At 39.5% G+C, this 19,345-nt stretch overlaps 1 protein-coding gene and 1 non-coding gene across 2 annotated transcripts in view; one reads left to right on the forward strand and one right to left on the reverse strand.

Moving 5' to 3' along the window:
- ALG14 (ALG14 UDP-N-acetylglucosaminyltransferase subunit) overlaps nucleotides 1–19,345 on the forward strand; it is a 101,815-nt gene that overhangs the window by 55,810 nt on the left and 26,660 nt on the right. The gene's annotated exons all lie outside the window — the stretch shown is intronic.
- On the reverse strand, nucleotides 13,014–13,117 carry LOC125913785 (U6 spliceosomal RNA). The gene has a single exon (XR_007455084.1). It is a non-coding gene; the product is annotated as a U6 spliceosomal RNA (small nuclear RNA).

Here is a 19,345-nt window from a genome sequence, read left to right on the forward strand (position 1 = left end):
CTGAAGCTGGTTTAATTCACCATGACAAATTTAGATGTATTTATTACATGTACGATCATGCTTTGTATGAAAGAAGGCCATTATTTTACTTAGTTAGTTTTTCCCATGTTCCATACCCAGTTGGAGGAGTGAAATTTCTAAGTTCAGTAGCAAGTTGATGACATGGAGAGTGGGTTATTGTCCATATCATGATTTTTTTTTCATTAGATAGTTTCTGTGGTGAGCCACAAACTGTAATTACCACTGTTTGCATAGTATATAAAAATTTTATTGGCCTGTTGATTGACATGTGTTTGAAACATTAAGAAGTCAATTAACTTCTTGTTGATAAGCCAGAATCCTTACAGTAAATTTCTTTTCCCGCTGGATTGCTGTTAGTTTCATTCTCTTTGTATAATGACCTTCATCTGGTATTATATTTTTTGGTGATCAAAAACCTTTATAACGTGTTCAAAGGAAACTTAGCTAGACAAAGAAAGGGTCAGCTGACCCAAGATGCCTATCTATAAATGGAGTAAAGTGAGAATAAGACTTTTCCAGCCAAGTCAAATAAGAAACGATTAGACCACAATTGTCTACGATTAATGAAATCATACTTGGGAGACATTTGTTTAAATTCATTCAGTTCCTGTACCTCTGTTAACCAGTCCTCTGTACCACCTTAAAGTGATGCCAGTGTTCCTTTTTCCCAGCTTGTGTTTCTCCTCAGTACACGCATTGTAAACTTCACAACTTTCATAAAGGTATGGAAGAACAAACTGAGTATCGTGATACGTGCATTTAGCAAGTCTGACGATGGTCAGAGTCCACTGTGAGAAGTGATTTTATGTGAAAATCCTCCCACGTATCTGGTTTCTTATGACTGACAGACTGCCTTTCCCAGCTGCATGGTGAAATTACCAGCTGTGCCACTGACACATTGGCTGGGTGACAACCCGTAGCTGCTTCCATCCACAAATGAGGAATTTAATTTAAACGTTATGACTTCTGTTTCACATTTTGAGTGACCTCAGAACAAAATCTGGGTCAAAATTAGGCTGTATATCATCAGAGATTGCTTTGAGTTGTTTTTCTTTTTCTTCATTTTGGGGGACTCTCCAAAGCTTGAAAATGATTTTTCTTTCCTTTCTAAATTGATCCTTTTTCCACTTGGCAAACGTGACGTTTTTCCTCTCTGCAGAAGCCAGCGTGGCTTTGCCTACCGGTTTTCTCTCCCGTTTCACTCTGCCTGCGTCACTCTCTGACTTGTCACTGTGCCAGTCCATCACAGGCACTTGTGAGCTCCGGGGCCTGGTGGGGCCTCTTCCTTTCAGGGTGAAAGCTAGCATGTTTTCCTAAGGATAACAATGTGGCTACAGTGAAAGCAAAAATGAACGCCGAAGGAAAAGGAATTCAGTGGCGAGAGGATGAGAAAGGGAAGCGCGATGAAAACAAAGCTGTTTCCAAAGAAAGGGCTCACGTGTGGTCAGAGGCAGGGAACTGGGAGAGCTCTGGCCTTGCGGGAGAGAATGGTGGGAGGCACTGGTTGGCTAAGCGAGAACAGAGGGTGGTGGGATGAAGAGAAAGAAAATCTTTGAAACAATCTTCAGTTAAATATGTGATTCCTAGAATCAGTCTTAGTTTCACAGCCTCTGAAGGGCCTTCTTTAAAGTTTCAAATGAATGGGGATACCTCTATTTTTATAGCATCTGAAAATCAATAAACGCCCGTTTTAGCTTAGCATTTTAAAAACCTCCATCTGGTGTGAGGGAAAAAGGATAAGAAGGGAACGCAGAAAACACAAATAATTGAGTATGGGATGGGAGCGGTCCTAGTCAAGTGCCCTCATTAAAGATTTGGAGATGTCTAGAACCAGAGCTCCTATGGAAGCAGCCTGGAGAGTTGAGAAATTAAATGCAGTCTCTGAACTTGAGGAAAGGTGGGATGTGTTACTCTTCTTGGCAATCCCAGCACCTGTTAAAGAGAAGTTGGGGAGGGAAGGATATAGGAAGGAAAGAGTCAAAGCACTGCATAACTGCTCCTTGGTTAACTTTTGCCCCCACTAAATTAATCCCTGGAATTCATCTAAGGATTTTTTGATAACATTTAAATATTGCCTTTGTCAAAGAAAGCAAAAGGAAGTGGCAAGTTTCACATTCATCTTAAGCAGAATACTGTTGTTTTACTTTATTTTCTTCATTGAGGTGAAATTCACACAGCATAAAATTAACCATTTTAAAGTGTACGATTCAGTGGCAGTGAGTACATGCACAGTGTTGTACAGCCACCGCCTGTATTAGGCTCCAAGTGTCCTGGAACAACTTAGGGCTTTACCTTATTTTAAAAAATACATAGATACAGATATATAGATGTCCATGTATAGATAGGTGTGTATATCGATAGAGATTTATCTAGATATATATCTATAGAGATAGAGATACACACACACACACACACACACACACACACACACACACACCCTAAGTATACATGCATACAGTGTATACATGCAAACACTAGTCAGTGTTTTGTAACAGTCTCTGAGGACTAAATGCCATCTTCTTCATAGTCTGTCTTTTGGATTTCTTATTTCCCTCCCCACAAGTCATTGGGTGAAACCATACCTTTTTAGGCTAGCATTTCCTCTTTGGTAGCTGCTTTTTGGTGATTTTTCTCCTGGTCTCCTGGTATAATCCTTATTTTTTGTAGCATGAATACAGTGAAGCTTCCTGGTCATGAATTTCTTTTTCTAGTGTTAGACATGTATGAAGTTAAATCAGCTGTGGAAAAGTTACTACTTCTCTACATGGAGTATGGGTGTTAAGATTCTCTTACACCAGGGCAGCATTTTATTAGATGTCAGCCACATGCTTCTCACCTTCCATGGAGCCATTTCCACAGGGTCAAAAGGACAAACTCTGATTTTCTCTAAGGCACATTGGCAAATAATTATAAAAATATTCTTCAAAAAGACTTTCCAGTCAGTGTTGATAACTATGATTATCCTTGGTTTACTAAGGGGAACGAGTAAACACCTTGCAAATTTCAAACACTATTGTGGCTTACACAAAAAGATACTTTAGCATTCTTGTTTAAAGGAGTGGAAGGGTTGGATTAGAAATAGGCCAGAGAACTTGAGCTGGTATTGCACACTCTTAAAAACAGTAGGAAGTCGGGTGCCTGGGTGGCTCAATTGGTTAAGCATCCGACCTTGATCAGGTCATGATCTCACAGTTCGTGAGTTTGAGCCCCACATTGGGCACTGTCAGTGCAGGGCCTACTTGGGATTCTGTCTCTCCTTCTCTCTGTCCCTTCCCTGCTTGCACTTTCTTTCTCTCTCTCTCAAAACAAATTAATAAACTTAACAAACAGCAAGAAGTTCCTTGCTGAGAAGACCTTTGAATTATAGGAAGAACATGTGGATCATTCCTTTTGAGAAGTGTGAATACTAGGTTTATAAGTTTCGTATGTCATGATGTCACAAATTCCATATTCTATCATAAAGAATGAAATCTGTGGCAGGATCAGCTGTAGAGTTGCAAAGGGCAGCAAATTCCATTTGTTACCAGAATACCGTTTTGCATTCTCGGTCTTCCTGATCTCACCTTTAAGCCATTTATACAGATCTTTCACAAAGCAATTTTTTACAAGTGTTTATAGCTGACAGTTTGTGAAAGCACATTTGCTCTTATGGGCTAAATAATTGCTTTTCTCTAAAGACAGGTGTCACATGCTCAGATCAATTGTGTCCACATCTTCAAAGCTCCAGATGCTGTTTTTCTAAAGATTTGCTTACACGATACCGGATTTTGCAGATAAGTCTTGTTAGTGGAGGCAGCACCCGAAGCTCAAGGGACTTGATCTGTTGCTGTTTTTATTATTCCTAAGCCAACTGTCCTGTTTCAGCTTTTCAAGGAGCTGTGATTCACCTGTGTGCAGTCACATGGGGAGAAAAAAGTTCCTCACTGTTCACTGCCAAAGGAGGCCAGAAGTGGGGCAGGGTGGGGGCTGGGAGTCTGTGGAGGTGTGGATTTCCCTTCTCTCTCTGGGAACTGGGTGAGGCTTCTGTGTGGCACACTTCCAATCTTCGGGTCATAGGAGAATTCCCCCTTTTTATTTTACAGTCTTCATGAAAAATTCCCCCTGAGTATTTGCTTCACATTTTTTCTTTAAATTTCCATAGTATTGTTTGCTCTGGTTTGCATCCATGTGCTATATCTTAGTTGTGGTACGGGAGAAAAAGTGCCATACTGGGAATCAGGAGGTTTGGGTTTTACTATCAGCTTTGTCGATAATTAGGTGTGTGACTTGAAACTAATCATCTGGCCTCTCTGAGCTTAGTTTCTCCTCCCTATCAAATGGGAATGATAAAAGGCCACAGTCGAAGAAGCACAAATGTCAGATCCACTTGCTTTTAAACAGGCCACTCTCTCTGCTGAGAAGGTGATTGCCTACCACTCAAAACTGCTAACTCCTCACCTCCTGCTGGAATGACTTCATGCTCCTTGAACGTACTGGACCTCATAGTGTCATAGATAGAGTGGAAGCCCAAAATGTGTTCTTGAAATTGTGATGGTGACTTAACTCTTAGATTTTTTCTGGGGTTCCTCACGGTTTATTCAAGGAACACCTGTCACTCACATACATGCATTCAAAAGCTTGGTTATGCGCCTGCCATCTTGCCTATCCAATAGCCTTCTCTCTTGTGTCTCTTTTCATGCTTTGACCATTCTTTCTTTCTGCCTCTCTCTCATTCACACCTCTGACCTCCCAGAGGGATCCACGTTGAAGCCCCAGTTTTCATCTTCCCCTTGACATCCTCTCCTACCTTACTTTCTTTACAAAGACCCTGGGGTTTAGCCTGTTAACCTCCAATCTTGGTCAGCTGCCTTGATCAGTTTCTGCTACAGAAATTATACTGTTACCTCAGGTCTATTGAGAATTAGAACTTAGTTTTAATTTTTAACAGTTCTGTCCCTTTTTTCTGTCCCTGAACCCAGCGCACTCACCTTTGTTTGAAAGGTTCTGTTGCTGTTGGCTGTAGGAAGCAGATAGGTGTTGACAAAAACTCGAAGCATTATGAGATAGATGTGTAACAGCTTATGGGTCACTGATGGACTTCATCCAGATGTGAATTGGATAAGGTTTTTCCCAGTGCCTATTCTTCGTCTACTTCAGTAAGCTCTTTTTTTTTCATTTCTAAGGTAAGCACTCCTCAGGCCTCCTGACTCTTCTTTTTTATCAGCTAATTCTAAAGCAGACTGATGCTCTTTGGGCCACATACAGATACAGACATGTTTTGTCTTATTCATATAGTTGGTCAGTAGTTGGACCATGTAGTTGATCAGCGTATTTCACATTGCACAAAACGCACATTTCTGGCTCTTTTTGAAAAATTGGAAGGGCATGTGACCGCAGTGCAAAAATTAGCCAGAGCTCACTAGTGACTTCCCCATGCAGGATATGTGGTCTGTGTGGTCTCTTACCTCTATTTCACTTATGTGTGGGCTCCCTGAGTGGACCGTGTTGCTTTCTAGCCTTCACACTCTGTCTTGAGGACCATAAAGGGTGGTAGCAGTATAAAGGGGTGACTGGTAGGTCTCATACACATCATGAAGGACTAGATGCAGGTCATGTTAGTGAGGGCAGTAGGCTTATTATGCATAGTATCAAGACAAATCTGCTGTCCCTGAACCCTTCCTCTTTAGAGTCCTAGAGCCTGTGACAGAAGAGTTAATACTTGTAAGATTGCTTATTATTATTATCTTGGTGGATTTCTAGATACAAAGATCAATGTGTTTCTTCATATTTCCCTTCTTCTTTTTGTTAGAATAGTCACAGTAAGTTATTCCCTGGTGGGGATACTTGTACACATAGAATCATTAACTTATACAGATAATACCTTAGCAATGATTTAATCTCACACTCTCTTTTTAAAGCTTAGATAATAGAGTTAAGAGGGGGGGATGCCTTGTCCAGAGTTTTAGGACTAATAGCAAAGCATGAATAAGAAAAACCAGTTCTTCTCACTCCCAGCTCCAGGTTCAGCTCTAGGCTACACTACAAATGAAACACAGATTTCTCTCCTCTCTAAGGGTAACCAAGTATATATATTCTTTACATGGAAAAGAGGAAATGGGCTTGGGCAACACACATACTGGGGTTCAGAATCTAGGTCTGCCATTCTGATATTTAGGCAAGCTTAAGTGACCTGTTTAATGTCCATAAACTTCCTTTTCTTCATCTTTACAACAGGGACCATAACACCTACTTCACAGTCTTATGTGAACAAAACTAGTATGTACATAAGGGTCCTCCGTGATAATTCCTAGGTCCTCCTCCGCCCCCTTGGTCACTAGGTTAAATGTTTTCTTCCAAAAACCGAGAGGCTAACAAGGAGTTAATTTTTTTTTTTTTTTTAACTTAAGCCAAGGAATGTCTGCACAGTGCCCAGCTTGGATGATGTGGTATGCCTAACTGTTTTCATGTTGATTTTCATGCCACAGTGAGCCCCTTCAGGCATGAAAACAACCAAGGATTATTTGCTTCTCTGTTCTTTCTTTTTTGGCTCTCTTGTTGTATTTTCATCACAGTCTCCAGCCCTTCCAAAAGCAGTCTGTCAGGATTTACCAGTGAATCTCAGCTTTCTTCTGCTGGGCCACCATTCAAGGACATCTTTCTGAATCAAGGAGGAGCTCATCAACATGACCGATTCTCAGTTACATAATTCATTCCCTCATTTCTGGAAGCTTCTTCTGAGCTTTGCCTTATGCTGTCATTCTATCCAGATCTGTCCCTTCTGTGAACTCCTCTTGAACTTATAAGTTAGCATGTAATTGTTTTCTAGTCATCTTAACCTCCGTTAATTTTCTCCTTCCCTAGATTAGATTGTGAGCACTTCAAGGTTCAAAAACTAAGTCTTCTGGGTTTGTCGTTATCCCCTACGGAGTTTAGTGATGTGTCAGGTGCTTAGAGAGGTCTTTCATTAATAACTCACATGGAGGGAACTGGAACACACTGTGATAGAAATTAGCCACTCCTGATCTCAGCTCCCACCAAAGCACTGTCTTCCTTCTTGGTCGGTCAGCTAAATATCTCCGCTTCTACTACCCCCCTTTTGTCCCTCTTGATTCCACTGAGAAGTGAATTGTGATCCACTGCTTCCTGGGACATCTTTATTACTGGGACTCTCTCCGTCCCCACTAGCCAGGTGTGCCGTGTCCTCCTACTTACCAAAAAGCATGGGATCTTGGACCTCACCTCTCCTCAGAGTGCCACGGCAAGTTTAAAATGGCTGAGCTCTCTTCATATTGAAAAGGGTTAGGAAACATAACCAAGCCTTAGGAACTCAGGTCTTCCTTTATTGCCATTCTGCCAAAATGCTGCTTGATTCTTAAGGAAAATGTTATTCATTGAATTATTTTTTATTTTTGAAAAGGACCTGCAACTATCAATGTAGACTTGTTTTCTTTTTCTTTTTTCTTTTTTTTTTTTTAATGCTTATTTATTTATTTTTGAGAGAGTGTGAGAGAGAGAATTCCAAGCAGGTTCTGCTCTGTGAGGGCTCAGTCTCACAAACTATGAGATCACGACCTGAGCCAACATTAAGACTTGGACACTTAAACAACTGAGCCCAGGCACCCTGATGTAGAATTGCTTTCTGATGCCATTGTTAAGACCTAGGTATCAGAGCAAGATTTTACTGATTATAATCTGAACGTCTATCCTTTGAAGTTCTTTATTTCTGAATTACTATTTTATAAGCTTGCTATTATTTACAGCAGGTTATAATTATTTGCAAATAAATTATTCACAAATGTGTTACTATTTTTCATCAAATAACTGCTGTGAGCTGGGCACTGTGGATGACCGAGATGACAACGAGACATGGAGGGCATTTATACTCAGAGGGGTATAGAATGTAGGAGGCAGGCATGGCCCCAAGAGCAAGGCTAGGAAGGAGGGATCATGCGGACTAGGGACTGAACTGGCTGACTTCGTCAGGGTTCTAGACAGAAACATCATTGCGATTATTCGGAGGTGTTTTAAATCCCAAGCCCTCTTTTGGAGGTGAGAGCGGGTTTATGAGCCATTATCCCATTTTTCCCGACTGCACAAACTACATAGTGAAGAATATGGCATGAGGCTTCAGCATGTCTGTTAGAATAGTTCCAGAAGGCAGGAGCAGCAAATGTACTTCAAAGAACTAGAACAAATAGCCATTTAAGACAGTTTTTAAATCCATAGCAGATCGGGCACTACAAGAAGAAGCCTGTTTCCCAGCCAAACAGTGAACAATCCTAAAAGTCCAGGCTCCCTGGACTTTGGGGAGTAATTAGAACTTGTTCAGTAATCAGCCAATTTGGATTTCTGAGAATGATTCTAAACACAAAAAGATAAAAGTTGGGTAAAGTAAACTAACCATTGCTTCATAATTGAATCGCATAATTCAATTAGAGAATCATAAAGTTAGAAATGCTGGAGGGTCTTTTATTTGGTTTTTGGGTTTTGGGGGTTTTTTTTAAGGAAAAGTTATTTAAAAGCAGTGCTATTAAAATAAAAATAACTCCTGGCTAAAAATACATGCTAAAACATTTATCTCACTAGGGACCTGAAAACAGTTGAGTGTCCAAGTTGGAGTCTAGCCCTCATTAGACCAATAAATTGATTTTGGAACTCTGAAGTAATTATTTGATTTCTTTTGTCTACATAGCCAGTTCAGATTTGGGGTATTGTTTGCTTTAGTTGTTGGCAAAACACTGTAAACATCCAGGTTCTGGTTGCTGTGTTTTTATTATAAAGCACAGGAAAATTACTTCCATCAGAAGAAATGAAGGGTTAGGATAAATTGTGAATAAACAATAGGTTTTGGTCAAGTTCCGATACAGGCTGCTTTTGATCCTGCACTGGAAAAATGAGACAATTCTATATTTACACATAAAGCAACCCTGATATCTGTAATAAAAGGGGAAGATTCTTCTGGATTGTTTTGTTTTGTTTTGTTTTCTTGTTTAATCAACAGGGTAGACACAAGAAAGGGTTGAACAGCATCTTACCAGATTATACTTTTTCCTGTGATATCATTTTTGATCTTTAAGTTTCCTCCCAGCATGGGGCGCCTGGGTGGCTCAGTCGGTTAAGCGGCTTCAGCTCAGGTCATGATCTCGCGGTCCGTGAGTTCGAGCCCCGCGTCGGGCTCTGTGCTGACTGCTCAGAGCCTGGAGCCTGTTTCAGATTCTGTGTCTCCCTCTCTCTCTGACCCTACCCCGTTCATGCTCTGTCTCTCTGTCTCAAAAATAAGTAAACGTTAAAAAAAATAAATAAATAAGTTTCCTCCCAGCTTTAAGAGTCTTTGATTCTTGATTCTAAAATGATGTACTAGGAAAGTCCACCAAAGCAGGGCTATTTGGAACAGGCCCAGTTGGCTCTGAAGCATAGATGTTCTCAAGAGGGGAAGCCAGTATGTGAAGATGTGGTATGTGACTAACTTGTAGAATATTGTCTGGTTAGAGGTACCTCAGAACTTTCCCTAACTCTGCTAACACACCCTTGGGGACCACCATATCTGGCATTTGTATGTCTTAGTAACCAATATGGAGAACTAATTATTAACTTAATGAGCAGCAAAACCTTACTGAGCTCTACTACAACAACATGGTAGCTTACTCTAATAAGAGAAAATGACTGTAAGATAGTTCATAAAAGTTTAGTTCCAACTCCACTTCTGATTGAGTTGGATGTTATTAATTCCCTAAACTAGAGATTTGGGATTACAGTGACATTCACCAAAAGATCTAAATCATGTTTACATGAAAGTTCATATGATAAAACAATAATTAAATGAAGTTTGGTTAAATGTTTTCATTATTTTTACTTTCTATCACTTTGATTCATTAAAAGTGACGACTGAAGCAATAGTCAAATTTAGTTTGTGAATTCAATAATAAGGAATGGTAAAGAATCTTAATCCTGTTTTATATGGAAGTAATTAGGGTATTTAGGTTTCTAGGCTAATTCAGATGCCCCCACCATCCCTCATTCTTTTCTGAGGTAGCTTTCTGATCATAGTGTGGCCAGATCAGCACAAAGTATTCTAAATATATGGTCAGAACAATTCCTCTGACTTTATTCAATTTCATTGTTTATACAATGAGGAACTTTGCTTGTTTTTATTTCTGCTAGGCCTGGTTGGAATTGGAATTCTATCTTCCAAATTTGTACAACCTTTCACTAAATGTGGAATGATATTCTGATATTTTTTTTTTGCCTTCCAGTCAACAATAAATTTCTTTTCTTTGTAGAACTTAGGAATAGCAAAAAGAACTAACTCATCCTTGTGGTATTTTCTAATCCATAATACACAAATAGATAAACACATGGCTAATAGAAGTGTTAGTATACTCGTTTATTTCTCTCACTTTTTAAATTTATTTTTTAGAGCAATTTTAAGTTTACAGCAAAATTCCGCAGGAGGCACAGAAATTTCCCATATGCCCTCTGCCACTGTATACGCATAGCCTCTTCCATTGTCAGCATCCCGCACCAGAGTGGTACATTTATTACAACCGATGAACCTACACTGGCACATCATTATCACCCACAGTCCATAGTTAACACTATCTTTCACTCTTGGTGTTGTATATTCTGTAGGTGTTGACAAATGTATAATGGCATGTATTTAGCATTGCAATTTCATACAAGATAGTTTTACTGCCTTAAACATCTTTTGTGCTCTGCTTATTTATACTTCTTATGGGTGTGTACCCATTCTTATGGGTATTTTGTTGTTTTAGTTTGCATTTCCATAATGACATATGATGTGGAGCATCTTGTCATATGCTGGTTTGCCATCTGTCTATCTTCTTTGATGAAGTACCTGTTAAGATCTTTGGTCCATTTCTTAATTGGGTTGCTCATTTTCTTACTGTTAGGTTTTAAAACTTTTTTTTTTTTTTTGGTATATTTTGGGTACCAGTCCTTTACTAGACGCATCTTTATAAATATTTTCTCCCAGTCTGTGGCTTGTTCTTTCATTCTCTTGACAATGTCTTTTGAAGGAGAGAAATTTTTTATTTTATTGAAGGCCAGCATATCAATTATTTTTCTCATGGATCATGCCTTTGGTGTTATCTCTGAAAACAAGGTCATTAGATTTTCTCCTATGTTATCTTCTAGGAATTTCATAGTTTTGCATTTTACATTTAGGTCTGTAATACATTTTGAGTTAGTTTTTGTGAAAGGTGTAGGGTCTGTGTCGAAGTTCTTTTTTGCACGTGGATATCCAGTTGTTGAAAAGGCTGTCTTTGCTCCATTGTGTTGCCTTTGCTCTTTTGTCAAATGTCAATTAATCGTATTCTGGCTCTCTGTTCTATTCTTTTTTTTTTTTTATGTTTATTTATTTTTTAGAGAGAGAGACACACACACACAGAGCGTTAGCGGGGGAGGGTCAGAGAGAGGGAGACACAGAATCCGAAGCAGGCTCCAGGCTCTGAGCTGTCAGCACAGAGCCCAACGTGGAGCTCGAACCCACGAACCATGAGATCATGACCTGAGCTGAAGTTGGCTGCCCAACTGACTGAGCCACCCAGGCACCCCTCTCTGTTCTATTCTTTTAATCTATGTAGCTCTTCTTTCACCAATACCACACTGTCTTGATTGTGTAGCTTTATAGTTAGTCTTGCAGTTGAATAGTGTTAGTCCTCCAACTTTGTTCTTCTTCAGTGTTGTGTTGGCTAGTCTCTGTCTTTTGCCTCTCTATTCAAACTTTAAAATCAGTTTGTTGAAATCCATAAGATAACTTGCTGAGATTTTGAGTGGGATTACTTTGAATCTGTAGATCAAATTGAGAAGAACTGACATCTTGACAATATTGAGTTTTCCTATGCACAAATGTAGAGTATCTCTCTATTTATTTAGTTCTTTGATTTTTTTCATCTGAGTTTCATAGTTTTCTTCATATAGACAGATCTGAACATATTTTGTTAGATTTTTACCTAAGTATTTCATTGTTTAGGGTGCTAATGTAAATGGTAATATGTTTTTAACTTCTAAAGTCAGTGTTTAGTAGGAAAGTGATTAACTTTTTATGTATTAACCTTACATTCTATAACCTTGCTATAATCACTTACTCTGGGAATTTTTTGGTCAGTTCTTTCAGATATTCTACATAGATGATCATGCCATCTACAAACAAAGACAATTTTATTCCTTCCTTCTTAATCAGTACATCTTTTATTTCTTTATCTTATTACGTTGGCTAGGACTTCTAGTACAATGTTGAAATAGAGTGATGAAAGGGGACATCCCTGCTTTGTTCCTAATCTTAGTGGGAAAGCTTCTCACCATTAAGTATGTTAGCTGTAGGTTTTCTAGAAATATTCTTTATCAAGTTGAGGAAGTTTTCATCTCTTCCTACTTGACTAAGAGCTTTTATCACAAATGGGTATTGGATTTTGTCAAATGCTTTTTCTCCATCTATTGATATTATCATGTGATATTTCTTCTTTAGCCTGTTGATGTGATACATTACATCAGTTGATTTTCGAATGTTGAAACCACCTTACATACATGGGATAAATCCCACTCGATTATGGTATATGATTATTTTTAGACATTGTTGGATTTGATTTGCTAATATTTTTATTGAGGATTTTTGCATCTATCTTCATGAGAGATACTGGTCTGTAGTTTTCTTTTCCTGTAATGTTGTAGTCTGGTTTTAGTATTAGGGTAATTATGGTGTCCTAGAATAAGTTAGGAAGTATTCCTTCTATTTCTGTCCTCTGACAGAGATTGTGGAAAATTGGTATAATTTCTTTAAAATATGGTATACTTCAGGGACATCTGGGTGTCTCAGTTAAGTGTCCAACTCTTGATTTCGGCTCAGATCATGATCTCAGGGTCATGGGATCGAGCCCCACATTGGGCTCTGCTCTGAGCGTGGAGCCTGCTTAAGAGTCTCTCTCTCTCTCTCTCTCTCTCTCTCTCTCTCTCTCTCTCTCTCTATCACTTGCGCTCGCTCTCTCTTTTATTAAAAAAAAAAAGTGTACTTCATAAATTTGCATGTCACCCTTACACAAGGGCCATGCTAATCTCTGTATCATTCCAATTCTGGCATATGTGCTTTCAAAGCAAGTACTTTCTCCTTCAAGAAAAAAAAAAATGTGTTTTCAACATTGAAAATGTTCTGAGTTTATAAGTACTGCTTTCTACAATCTCTTTTGGCTTTTTTGGGTACAAATTCACTGTGTCTATCAATGATAAAGATGGCTGGATTTCAACTTTATACTTTAGCGAATGGAAGATATTGAATGTCATACTACAGTATAGACCATGGTAGGATGGTCTGTCTGCTCATAGGAGTAGGGATGGGGAGGATTGAGGACAAGTCTAAGCTGAGTCCTACATTTCTGACTTGGGTAAGTGAGTGAAATGAAGGATTAGCTTTAGATACATGCTGAATTTCAGCGGCCTTTGGAAGTGGGGATGTCCAGTAGGCCAGTGGGTGTACTGTAAAAGCTCAGAGAACAATCTGGACTGTAAACATTGATTTGGCAACAGTTGAAAGGGATGGTTAAGAAGATATAAATGTTCGGGGTGCCTGGGTGGCTCAGTCAGTTAAGCATCTGACTTCGGCTCAGGTCATGATCTTGCGGTTTGTGGGTTTGAGCCCCGCATCGGGCTCTGTGCCGACAGCTCAGAGCCTGGAGCCTGTTTCGGATTCTGTGTCTCCTCCTCTCTCTCTGCCCCCCCCATGCTTATGCCCTGTCTCTCTCTGTCTCTCAATAATAAATAAACGTTAAAAAAAATTTTTTAAAGAAGATATAAATGTTGGGAGAGCCTTCTTCTATAAAGTCTGAGTTAAAAGGGTTGGGAGGATGGATCTAGAAGGAAGAAATGTAAGGCCAAGATGGCAATAGGGTGCAAGAGAAAATTGGTTATGGGAGGCACTAACTATAAAATTACTGTCTTTTCTCCTCTTCATGAATGTTGAAGCCTCTTTTCAAGGAAGAGACTTACAACTTCAAATTTATTATTGCTATTTCTGATTATTTGGCTTAACAATTGCAGGTGCCCACTGAAGTCCAGAGATTATAATTATTTTTAGCGTTTATTTTGGAATCACTTAAAATGCACACAAAAGTTGCAGAAATGGTAGAGAATTCCTATATATCATTCATCCAGCTTCCACTAGGGTTAGCACCTTATGTAACCATAGTATAGTTATCACAATGACGATATTAACACTGGTATACAGTACTGTTAGCTAACAGTCTTTATTTGGATTTTACTAGTTTTTTCACCATTGTCCTTTTTCTGTTCCAGATCCAATATCAGAGCTCCTTAGTTCCCTGCTTTCTTCAGTCTTTCATTATCTTTCATAACCTTTGCACTTTAGATAGGTACTGATCGATTATTTTGCATACAAAAGAGACCAGTTGTGTGATCACATCCTGGGATTTATTCTTACACAATTTAGGAAAAAAGTTTTAAGTTTTATTAAGACTATATTTCATGTGTGTAAAGATCCTGGTGTTTACATTTTAGCAAGTTGCAGTTATTGTGACTTCTTACTTTTGTGGGGACTTGTAGCTACTTGGAAATTCCTGTTCCCTCCTTTACTACAAGGAAATGATGCATCTTCTGTTCTATTTAATACAGCACTCTTTCTGTCTCCAGTAATTATACGTGAATTATTAGGTGAAGAATAACTTATTGCTTATATAGTTCCTAAGTTAATAAATTTTTACTTCATAAGTCATTTTGAAAAGCTTTATACAGGTTCCTCAAAATGTTAAGCATAGAATTACTGCATGATCCACCCAATTTCACTTCTAGGTATACCCAAGATCATTGAAAGCAGGGACTCAACCAGATACTTGTACCCCAGTGTTCATAGCACAATAGCCAAAAGATGAAAACAACCCAAGTGTCTGTCAACAGATAAGTGGATAATAAAATGTGGTATATACAAATAATGGAGTATTATTTAGCCCTAAAGAGGAATGAAATTCTAATACATGCCACAATGTCAATAAACCTTGAAAATGTGTGCTAAATGACATAAGCCAGACAAAAGGAGAAAATATTGTATAACTTATAATTCTAATGTAATGCAGTCATAATTCTAGTTAATTTGCCTAGAATAGGCAAATTCATAGAGACAGAAAGAATAGCAGTTACCTGGAGCTGGGAAGAGCGGCGGAAAGGTGAATTTTTGACAGAGTTTTCGTTTGGTATGATAAAAAAGTTCTGGAGGTAGTTAGTGGTGATAGTTGCACAGCATTGTAAATATACTTAACACCAATGAACTGTGCACTTAAAAATGGGTAAGAGGGTAAATTTTAGGTTATATATTTTTACCACAGTTTTTAACAAGCCTTAAGCAAACCATAACTTTTCCTGTCCCCCCCCCCAATTTGTTGGATTATTTTAATCCAATATCTATTTTTTTCATATTTCACAGATTAAAATTTTTTCTGAGGAAACAGTAAAGCTGACATTATAAAAACTGTATTCCATCTATCAGAACTTTGAAAACGTTTTATCTCCAATTTATTTGAATGTGAATAAGATAAATTCTGGTATTGGTATTACCTTGTTGGCTTGGGTTTCATGATGAACATTCATATAAAGTTTAGTCTCTGAATGATGTACTTGCAGAATGTACCCACCTACATTCATCAGCCCTCTTGACATCATGACTCAGATTCTCCAGAAGTAAGGAGTGCAGATATCTGCTTAACTGCAGAGAATCTAGGGACTAGGGACATGGAGATTAGTGAACTCCAGATTTATGACATGATTTCCTAGCTTGTTCAGTCTTGTGATTGGGAGCCCCATCAGAATAATGTGGAGTAGGGAAAAAGCAGTCCTCAAAAAAAGGAATGCTGGGCAAAACAAAGATAGATGTCTGCCATATCTAAGCATCTGTTACGTGCTAAGCACTGTTCTAAGGGGGTGGGATACATCAGCTAACAGACAGATATCCCTGCTCTCCTGGTTTACCTTCAAGCTGGTCTTGTTCAGCTGCAAAAGCATGTTGGAACTTGGGTGGCCAGTAGAAGTGACATAGAGTGCTTAGACTTCTGAGGCTAATCTGTCCCCTATTCCTTGGTCAGTCATTCGAGGGCATTGAATTCATGGTGCATAGCAAGCTAGTATTTATGCCTCAGTGATGTCTTTGTAGAGGTTCTCTGTGGCTTCCAAAGTTTCAGACCACTGGATGGTGTCACTGTGGTTCAAGTGTCTGTAGCATCAGAATGGGGAGATGAACCGGGACTGTTTCAGCCCCAGGGGACAGCCTGTTGTCAGGAGCCAGTGAGGTTACTGCAGGGTTTCAGTCTCAGACCAAAATGAGATGAAAAAATCAGGAGCCTAGGTGAAATTATCCATATGGTGGGGCTCAAGCAGAGGTTCACTGGACACACAGGAATTCAGGGGCGTTCCACACACACATCAGATCCATCCTTAAGGCAGAAATACTAACTCCACTTTATGGACCAACCCCCTAGAAAAGGTGGTGTACCTGCCAGTCTTGGGTAGATTGACTTGGGACGTGGGCAGGGCCCAATCTGTTAAGTCTTCAGATAAGAAATTACTATACAATGGCTGTATGCACATGCTATCAGCAAATAAAAATAATTGTTAGTGTTGGGGCACCTGGGTGGCTCAGTTGGTTAGGCACGTGACTTGATGTTGGCTCAGGTCATGATCTCATGGTTTGTGGGATCGAGCCCTGTGTTAGGCTCAGCACTGACATCACAGAACCTGCTTGGGATTCTCTCTCTCCCTCTCTCTCTGCCGCTCCCCTGCGCATGCACACTCGGACTCTCCCTCCCTCCCTCTCAAAATAAATAAGCATTAAAAAAAAAATAATTGTTAGTGTCTTTTAATAAGACCCACATTTTCATTTAATCCTCAAAACAAAAACTATGAATAAAAGACACAGAAATCAGAACTGTAGTTGCAGGTTTAGGGGCACCTGGGTGGCTCAGTCAGTTAAGCGTCCAACTTCAGCTCAGGTCATGATCTCACAGTTTGTGAGTTCGAGCCCCGCGTCGGGCTCTGTGTTGACAGCTCAGAGCCTGGAGCCTGCTTCAGATTCCTTGTCTCCCTCTCTTTCTGCCCCTTCCCCACTTATGCTGTGTCTCTCTCTGCCTCTCAAAACTAAATAAATTTTTTTTAAAAAAATTCAGATTTAACTTGCTTAAACAAAAAAGAAAAAGTTTTCAATATTGACAGTACAGTGATGATTAAGATAGGTCCTCCCCTGCTCCCTTCTCCATCCTGATCTCACTGTGTGGAGCGATAACACTTCCCCCTTTTTGGGATATTAGGAAATACAGTTCCATATTTCAGCTCTGGAAATCACATTTAATGCTAGGTACCACACTTTTAAAGGGCCGCTGACAAATGGGAACATGTTCAGAGGAAAATGACCCAGATGGCGAGGGAATATGAAACCAAGTTATAAGAGAAACAGTTGGAGGAAGTAAGGAGATTAGCTTGAAGAAGAGATTAACCAGAGACTATTAAAGAGACCACAGTTTTTAGATTCTGGAAAAGATACTACGTGGGCTAGAGATTTATCATTCTCTACCTACTAGAACTTCCCAGAACAAGGGCCACTGCAGGGGAGAAACAGGAAGAACATCAAAAAGAACTTGATAAAAATCAAAGTCATGCCAAAAGGAATGGTCATCATTGGAGGCATCAGGTCCCAAGCCCCACATCTGTGTAGTTCTTCTAACAGAGGACATCAGTCAGTGCCTGCTCACATTTTCCTTACTCCACAGATCTTTCCAGATCCCCCATGGCCAATAACATCTCTTTCCCTTGTTCTCCCTTTATACTTTTTCCTCTCTGAGGTATTTCCGTGGTTGCCTTGTGTTTTAGTTGCACTTACCTATGTCTGTCTCTCAATAGGGTTCTCAACCTTTCGACATAATGTATCCTTTACCTAACACATATTCCGTAACATGCCCCTTCCTATGCTGAACTGAAATTCATAGTTAATATAACCCTCTCCTGTATCACAGAATTCCAAAAATGCAATGTAATGCCCTAGCTGTAATAAAAAGGAGAAATAAAAAGCAAGCAATTTGTCATCACATTACATGTTTTATAGTATCTCCAGGCATGACCACACCAGGAGATGCAGTCAAGGAGGTAGATGAGAATGTGGAATCTGCATGATTAGGGCAGCTGCAGTGCAGACCGATGCAATGTATCATACGGTAGCTCGAAAACAGTGGGTTTGCTGCCTGCCGTGTAATTATCTTTTTTCTCTTTCTTAACTTGTAACTTTTTTCTTTTAAAATATATATAACATAAAATTGACCATTTTAACCATTTTCAAGTAGACAATTCTGTGGAATTAAGTACATGCATGTTATTGTGCAACTGTCACCGCTCTCCATCTCCAGAACTTTTTCAACTCCTCCAATTCTTGATGTAATTTTCTTAAATAGTGAACAGCTAGCTCTTGGGAAACAAAGCAATGTATAGTCTTTGCTCAATTCTCATGGTACTTCTAGTTGGGAAAATTCAATGTGTATATGAAACTTGCAAAAAAAATTTTTTTTGTCCTTCTATGTGAAAGACGATTAGGGTATGAGCTCAAATACTTATCACCTATATAGACATCCAGTGGGATATAAGATAGTGCTTTGTTTTATTAAACAAATATCCCAGATATTTGTCCCAAATATCACAGAATGTCTGTATCTGTGGCACTTGTCTGCTAAGCACAAATAGTATCACCACCACCACCACCACCCCCAGGTCACGATCACAACCAGAAATTATCCCATTAGTTGCCCAACACATTGCCACCATTAAGAATAAGACCACATGGTACGTAAACTCCGGGAAGGCAAGACCCAGTTTTGTTCTCTTGTGGCCTCCTTAGTACTTGGTACAAAAGGCACTCAGTGTTTGTAAAGTTGCAGTAGAGCAGATACCCAGGTATCCCTCAAGTGTCTGTAACTCAGCTTTTCTAAAACTGAAGTGTCCTCTTCCTCTTCTCTACCCCCACTCCCAACCTGTCTTACCTCCATCGTTGTCAGTCTTTGCAGCAGTCTAAAACGCTAGCCACTATAGATTCCTCTCCCTCCCTGTGCACATCCAGCCAGTTGCCAGATCATTTTGCTTCTGCCCTTCCTAACTCTGGTGGCCTCTATTTCCCCCACTCCAGCCTCCCTCTATGTCTCCACTCGGCCTCTTGTAATCTCCTTGTTTCCCATTCCCATACTTGCCCCGTCAAATACACGGTGAACTCTGGAGCCTCCACACACATGCCAAGCCCTCCATGCTTTGGGAGCGTAGCTTCCTATGCCTGAAACAACGTTACCTTTTTCACCTA

This window comes from Panthera uncia (genome assembly GCF_023721935.1).
Source record: "Panthera uncia isolate 11264 chromosome C1 unlocalized genomic scaffold, Puncia_PCG_1.0 HiC_scaffold_4, whole genome shotgun sequence".
NCBI lineage: Eukaryota > Metazoa > Chordata > Mammalia > Carnivora > Felidae > Panthera > Panthera uncia.